Consider the following 7,636-nt stretch of genomic DNA (forward strand, 5'->3'; position numbering starts at 1 on the left):
GGATGACTTGATTATTATAGGTGATAGTGATAGTGGGATTGCTAAAGTCAAGGACGTTTTGAAGAAGAAGTTTGAGATGAAGGATTTATGTGAGCTAAGGTACTTCCTTGGCATTGAGGTGATCAAATGTGATGATGGTATATGGCTGTCCCAAAGATAGTATGGCTTGGATATGTTGTCCAAGTATGGTATTGCAGCATGCAAACCACTTTCAGTTCGGTTGGAGCAGAATGTAAAGTTGAGTGGTGATGTTGGGGATGAGATAAAAGACCCTACAATGTTCAGGAGGATAGTGGGGAGTTTGATCTACATGACCATTACAAGGCCAGACTTGAGCTACGTTGTTGGTCTTGTGAGTCAGTTTATGCAAGTACCTAGAAAGCCACATTTGGATGCAGTCAGATGCATATTGAGATATGTGAAGTCCACATTACATTATGGACTTTTCTATGAGGCAGGTACATATGTACAAGTGTTTGGATACATAGATGCAGATTGGGCTGGTAGTATGTCTAATAGAAGATCTACCAGCGGATACATGTTCTCTCTTGGTAGTGCAGCAGTTGCTTGGAGCAGCAAAAAGCAATCTACAGTTGCTTTGTCGAGTATAGAGGTTGAGTATAGAGGTGCTGCTGTTGCAGCATGTGAGGTAGTATGGCTACAAAAGTTATTGGCTGATTTGGATGTGTAGGTGGAAGGTCCAGTTGTCATTTATTGTGACAACATGAGGAGTATATAGTTGGCTAGGAACCCTATGTTCCATGCCAAGACAAAACATATTGAGGTACACTACCACTTTGTGAGAGAGAATGTACTAGCAGGTGAGTTTGACTTGATGTATGTCAGCACACAGGATTAGATAGCTGACATCTTCACAAAGGCATTGGGTACAGAGAAGCTTCAAAAGTTTCGAAGCTTACTTGGAGTTGCAGAGATGCAGTTGAGCTTGAGGGGGAGTGTTGAGATAACAAGCTCAACACATGTGGACATTGATGATGGACCGCCTGGTTAGATGGGTCCACACTTCTACACTTAGCACGTCGGTGGTCATTATGACTCTCACATGGCCACTGACTCATTACTTATTATATTCAGGTTGTTACACCTATTTACAGTTGGCATAGTTATAGCACCAGTCGACTAGTGTAGTCGGTTATGCATTGTTTGACTTAGTAGGCCACTTTCCTTTATGTTGCATCTTATCTATACTTTGTGTACATTGTAAAGAGTGTGGAAGAAGAAGAAGAAACCAGCAAGAAAACGTTTTGGCCTCCATCTCTCTTCTTGTCTCTTGAGTGAGCTTCTCCTTGTGCATTCTGTGTGTATTCGGCGCATCATCTTGAGCAACTCCCCCCACCACGCGATTCTTGGCACCAATGTGGCAAATTGTGGTAGTGCATGATTATAAAGAGAAATGTGAGATGGGTTTGGATGCCTAAAATCTCTAAAATTGTGGTTGGTGTGTCAGATGAAAGGCCAAGAATTCTAGGTGGACATACCATGGTCAATTCCCAAGTGGATGATACTAGAGGCCATAATTATATATCTAATAGTATGTAGCACTCTCGAATGCATCTGATGGGCCTATGATTGAAACTCTACCTAGTTTGGGTTGTAGCACTAACATATATAATAATCCAAATAGGGAAGGCTTGAGTGAGCACAAATCTATGATTCTCTCTGTAGGATGGATGTTTGGGAAGCTTGGATGACCAATCTATTTGAATGACAATCAAGATGAGACACATGAGTCTAATGAGGTCATTCATTTAGGTAATAATGCCCAAGAAGGGATAACCCATATGAATGTTATATCAGTGGGAAGGCTTGGACTTGTGGATATACAAAAGCCCAAGATTAAACTTTGATGATTAGATTGTAGTAGGCTAACTTGCATACATAGCATGAGGCTAGCACTCACACCTTATGTCATTTTTGGTTTACCTTGGTTAGTCTGATAGGATGCAATGTACATGCCAAGAAAACTATGTATTTGATAGATCAAAATGACCCGTTCTCTTTAGGCTAAGAAGGACATTTTTTTGTAGGGAAATCTTATATTTTGTTAGGCAAAAAGGGTGTCTTTCTTTTAAAAATGATTTATTTTGCCAAGAGGGTCACCTGTTTGTTTGATGTGGGTGCATTTTATGGTTCTTTGTTTTCATACTACACTAGACAGGTTTGAAGGAGCACCACAAGGGAGGCAATTGTGGTGTGGAAGGTTTTTGCATCTAGTCCAGTTGATATCTTTCCATTCCAAGTTAATTTTCCTTAAGTAGAATGTGTTATGTGTATTTTGGAAATTTTGATTTCTTGTGTTGAGGATTGGTAGTCAAGGCATGAAGTTCAAGGATTAGGCTAGGTATGTCTGGGGAGGATTGAATAGTTGTCCGCCTATTGTGAAGGCATTGTCAAGTATGTAAAGAGTTGTTTCAAAAGGGTAGTCCTAGTGACCCTATCCTTCTAGTCTACTAGGGAGCCACTACTAGAAATCCTTGTTACTTGTGAGGTAGCTAAGAAAGCTTGCCAAATAAAAGAGAAAAATCATAAGCATATCTAATATATATAATAGAGAGGTGTGTAAAAGAGGGTTCTAACACATGAAATAAGAAAATAAAAAGAAAGAAAATTTGCAAAGAGCTGATGTTCATCACCTCTTGTGATGAACTTGGTAGGTTCCTTGGGATGAGTCAGTAATGCCTTGTCTTCCTCGGGGTGGTATTTTATAAAAAACGACATGATTATAGTTGAAGTAAAAATAAAAGTGAGCAAGAATAAAAAGGAAAATCATGTCACCTCACGAGAGTTTGGTAGGTTCTTAGGTCCCAAGATTGGACCGGTGCCCTATTCCCTGGATCACAATGCGCTCAACTCCCTCCTTTTTACATATCTGAGTTCAAAAGAGTTAAAAATAGATATTGAGACAAAATGAAAAAAATATAAATGAAACAAGCTATAGGAGTACTCATCTAGTAGGAGTTCTTGGTCCACTTGTCTTAGGTAAGGTAGGTAGGTCAAACGACCACTTGGGATGATCCCTTTGATAGCTCTTTTAGCTAGTTTGTGTTAGAGCAAGTTGTTTGCAACTAGCTTTTGACTTCTTTGTCAAATTATGCTTGGCCTATCCCTTGTGGAATTCATGCCTTGATTTTGTTAGGGGGTAGACTGAGAGTTGTGTTATGCTATGTTGTGTACTTTATTTGAAGCAGCTTGATGCTCTCTATGGCTTATGTGTGTATAGATCATTGAGTCATTTGAGGGGTTGGGCCACCCTATCCCATGGTCAATGATGAGAGGCGCAGATTTAAAGGCACACTTTTTGAAATTTTGGATAATTTTAGATGGATCCAAAGTGGTTTGTGTTGTTGCAAAGTAATCAAGGCACAAAAGACAAAGCATTTTGAAGTTTGAGATGTAGTGAAGCACGAAGTTGAGTCTACAAATAATAAAGAAGCATCTAGCCATCACTTGGGCATTAATTTTGCACACTTGGGGTGGAATTTAAGGCCATGAGACCTTAATTTATGTGTAAATGCAGAGTCGGCAAACAAGGAGGCCAAAAAAGGCTCCAAAACCATGTGGATTTGTCCAATTTAGAAGGGGCACTTATGGTAGGCCTCAAAGGGATGCTTTTTCTTGATGTGTCTAGTCACTTGAAAGAGAGAGAATGGAAAAAAGTGGGAGAAAATGAAAAACTCCATCATGTTGGGCATTTGATGATTGCTACGTGTGAGATCCTCATCACTTTTCACATCGTGTAATGGATGAAATGAAGCCTCCTCGCCATTCTCTACTCGATGATGTAAATTTCATGGCTTGATATGAAGAATAAAGAATGTTGGTTTTTAGTATTTATCTCTCCTCTCTCAAAACAATCTTTCTCTCTCCTTTCTTTCCTCTTGTATAATGGCTATTCTTATGAGAGAATGGGCATGTATGAAAGAGAGGGAGAGGTGAGAGTACTGTGAAAGATACCATTTGTGGCACGTTGTTAGAGCATTGTATAGTGCCAGTAAGTATGTTAGCAACTTTCTCAAGTGTCAGCGGCCTTGGAATCCACACAACACCTCATTCCTGCATCACGGTGTATAAGCGATATTCATTGATTTTCATAGTAAATAGAATGGGAGTAACAAAATATTTAAGAGGATATAAATACTTGATTCTTAGTACTCCATACTTTTTATTTGCTATTTTTAAATTTATGTTAAATAAATGGAGAAAAATAAAAATAAATACAAAAAATAAAGAAAATACTAGTAAACAGTGGAATATTGAGAAAAAATCTCAAAATTATAAAATATAAATGTATTTTATATATGAAATTAAAAATCATAAAAACAAGCATTTTTGTGTTTAAATAAGACGTTTTGATGGCACCCGAGTGGTCCTGGTGCCGTTCGCGGTGTGTTAAAGGAATCAATGTGTAAAAAATCAGAGAATAATAATTAAAATAAATAAATACTATACCTCATGAGTAGGATGATAATGTATTATTTACGTTCCAACGAAGACAGCATGAGTCGAGAAGTCTCAATGCCTTTGGGGTGTATTTAGCAATGTCGAAACAAGTAGAAAAGTCATGGAAAGATGTAAAGGAATGATTTTTGCACATTCACACATTGGTTGTCTTATTAAACATGTTTATGCACATTCATTCACATTTTGCATATAAGCATAATCTTGCATATATCGTCGTACTGCAATTGTATTCTATTGACCGAGTGTGCAAGATACATCCAACGTGTTGAGATACGTGAATCATAAGGGATATTAGTAAAAAAAAAGAGTGGATTATGTTTCATTATTCTTTATGTATTAAGATGGCACATCTTGGGGCGAGTCCTTAGGGTATAGGAGAGCCATAGGAGCCACATCAATTAGCTAGGAGAATAATCTTTGTGTGTGTGTATTGAGGTGAAGTAGTCACCTATGTGCGGGACACTCCCTTTGCTTGGAGTTGGGATGGGCAGTATGTTGAATTATAGTTTGAAGATTATATCCACAAATACATTCGTTAGATACATTATTTTGTAGCATCCAAAGGCTCTTAGTGAGTGACAAGGTCATAGGGATTGTTTGGAGAGTGTAGCGGCCCAGCTAGAGCCTTAGAGCCACAATGCGTGGTGCATTTGCCAGGAGCTGCTTATAAGTGGTGATTGCTGAACCTTGGCTGGAAAGGGATCTGAAATTCTATAACCTTGACCATTAGGGGTGTACTAAAATATTCGTAAAATGGGATTTTTCTAGGGATTAAAACAATTGGCTTGCCCTATACAAAACCTACTAATGTATCTAATTAACTATGTAGAGCATGCATCCTCTACGAGGGATAATCTAATGTATGTGAAAAGTAACCATTTAGTACTTATTCCCTTCTCTAGTGTGATGGCATGCCTTGGTGCGGTCTCTATCCAAGAGACATTGTGCACAACCATCCATCAACCTAGAGGATATGCAACAAGTATGTTGGAACCTGTGGCAATCATGGCATTGACTTATGATCATGCTAAAGCAGTAACACCATGAAAAAGTACCGAGACACACAATGGAATTTAGTTGTGGCAAAAATGTTCCATGTGGTGGGTCTCCATGCTGAAATATTAAGCCTCACAAGGACATTGGAAGCCTTTGTTGTTAAGGGGAAATTGTTTCTCAAAAGGCATGATCTTCAAGCAAGGTTGATATATTTGCTTTAGGTGGTGAGGGGAAGAGCCTCTGAGAAAGGATAAAAATGATATGTTAAAAGTTATAAAACTCCCTATACCACTCTGTGAGTTTGTAGAAAGGGACATCAATTGAAATATTAACTTTCATACATCGATAAAGGTGAAAAGGAAAGACATTATCGACCCTGAGATGCTAGGATTAGGTCAAGATGAATATAAAGATATAGATGACCGAGTGTTGATCCCAAAGAAGAGGAATAAATGCCCTCATCCTTATACAGATTACCCAGTATTTTATGGGCTATTAGATGAGGATCCGATGTTGCATTTGAAAGAATATGGTCTAGCTTGCCTTGCGAGTGGGTCTGATAATATACATTAGATGCTTGTGTTTTCAAGTACCTTGAAGGGAGAGGCCAAGAAATGGTATTGAAGCCTCCCAAGAGGGTCAATAAGAACCTTTAAGGAACTTTGTGAAAAATTCCAAATGAGTATGAGAAGAAGGTTCCCATGACTTTGGTCTTAGGACAACTTTCATAGATTCTCCACAAAAGTCATATATCTCTATCAAAGAATATGCTAGAGACTTTGATGATATTCTTAGGCTTTGGCCAAGAAGAGCCATTGTGTTGCTGAATGATGTGATATGTGAGCTCTTTATTATGAGTGGCTTAGTGATTAATACACAAGTCCAAGTGAGGATGTGAGGTCTAAAGTCATTAAGTGAGGCTAAGATATGCAAGTACTTGACTATGAGCAAGATATTCAAAGATGTTGGAAAAACTTTTGGAGTTTTTCCCACTCATTGTTGCAGTGCATCCAAGTATCCAACCTTTTTTGTAAGGAGATGATCCAGTTGCTAATACCAAGAGAACCTTTGTGGGGGACCTTGGTACTCAAAATCTCTAAGCAAGCAATGTGACTTCTATCTAGAGTGATAGCATGGCCTGGTCGAAAGGTTCCAAGCCAAGCAAGTCCTACTAGGGCTTACAACACTCCCATGAGAGGTGGTTGTGAAGACAAAATCAATAAAATCATTGGGACTACAAGTTTGGGTGTGTGTCCTATGTGTAGTTTTATTTTTTCTCCTAGAAAGGCTCTTGAGAGACCTTTTCCATCTATAAGTGAATCATACTTTTGGGTGGATGTTGTTCCTCTTAGTAGGAGCATGATGCCTATGAGTAAGAAGTTGTAATGTGGGCAGAGGCAAGTAAAGGCATCCCATGTGAAGACGATGTAGAATGCGAAAGGTCTACGTGTGTTGGATGGAATTCATAAGTATGTGAGGCATTTTGGTTATGCCAATAAGTCCGCATTGAGACATTGGCTCTAAAAAAGGCACTAGTCGATACTACTCACCTAAAACCACCCACATGGCCTCACAGCCCAGGCGAATCTACAAACTTTCTATTTTTATGATTTTTTAGCTCAACGAATATCTCTTTCCCCACTCCTCAAAAGGAGTCCCTAAACGTGCTGGTGTTATATGCCACATAGCACACTCATAGGGAGCACCCCTCGATTGAGCACTTTGACTCCACTATGGCTCTCCTACACCTTGGGGATTGGCCCCAAGATGCGCCATGAACATAAAACACGTTCAAAACAAAGCTCCACTCTTTCAATTAAACAATCCAAGAGATGATAGATAAACATCACCAAATAACCCCTAAGGAACCGACTATCTAGCCCTACGGCTCCGGCTCGGGATACCTCACACTCTGAGGTCAGTCATCACTCATACAAATATATGCTATGCATCCATGATATAATACCATGTAGTGTGTCAATGCAACTATGAAAATGACTATCATGCTTAAAAAAATATTCATTAGAAATCAACATGACAGTGCGAAGATAATTCTTTTCATGATATCCTTCTACTACGCGAGTGCTTCGTTGCTTAGGGCTAGCACTAAGCTTCTTCATGCTATTAGTCCCTTTAAATTTTAAAAAACCACGAACTC

This window comes from Lygodium microphyllum, chromosome 2 (genome assembly GCF_053477565.2).
Source record: "Lygodium microphyllum isolate KBCC chromosome 2, Lygodium_microphyllum_v1.1.10, whole genome shotgun sequence".
NCBI classification, from domain to species: domain Eukaryota; kingdom Viridiplantae; phylum Streptophyta; class Polypodiopsida; order Schizaeales; family Lygodiaceae; genus Lygodium; species Lygodium microphyllum.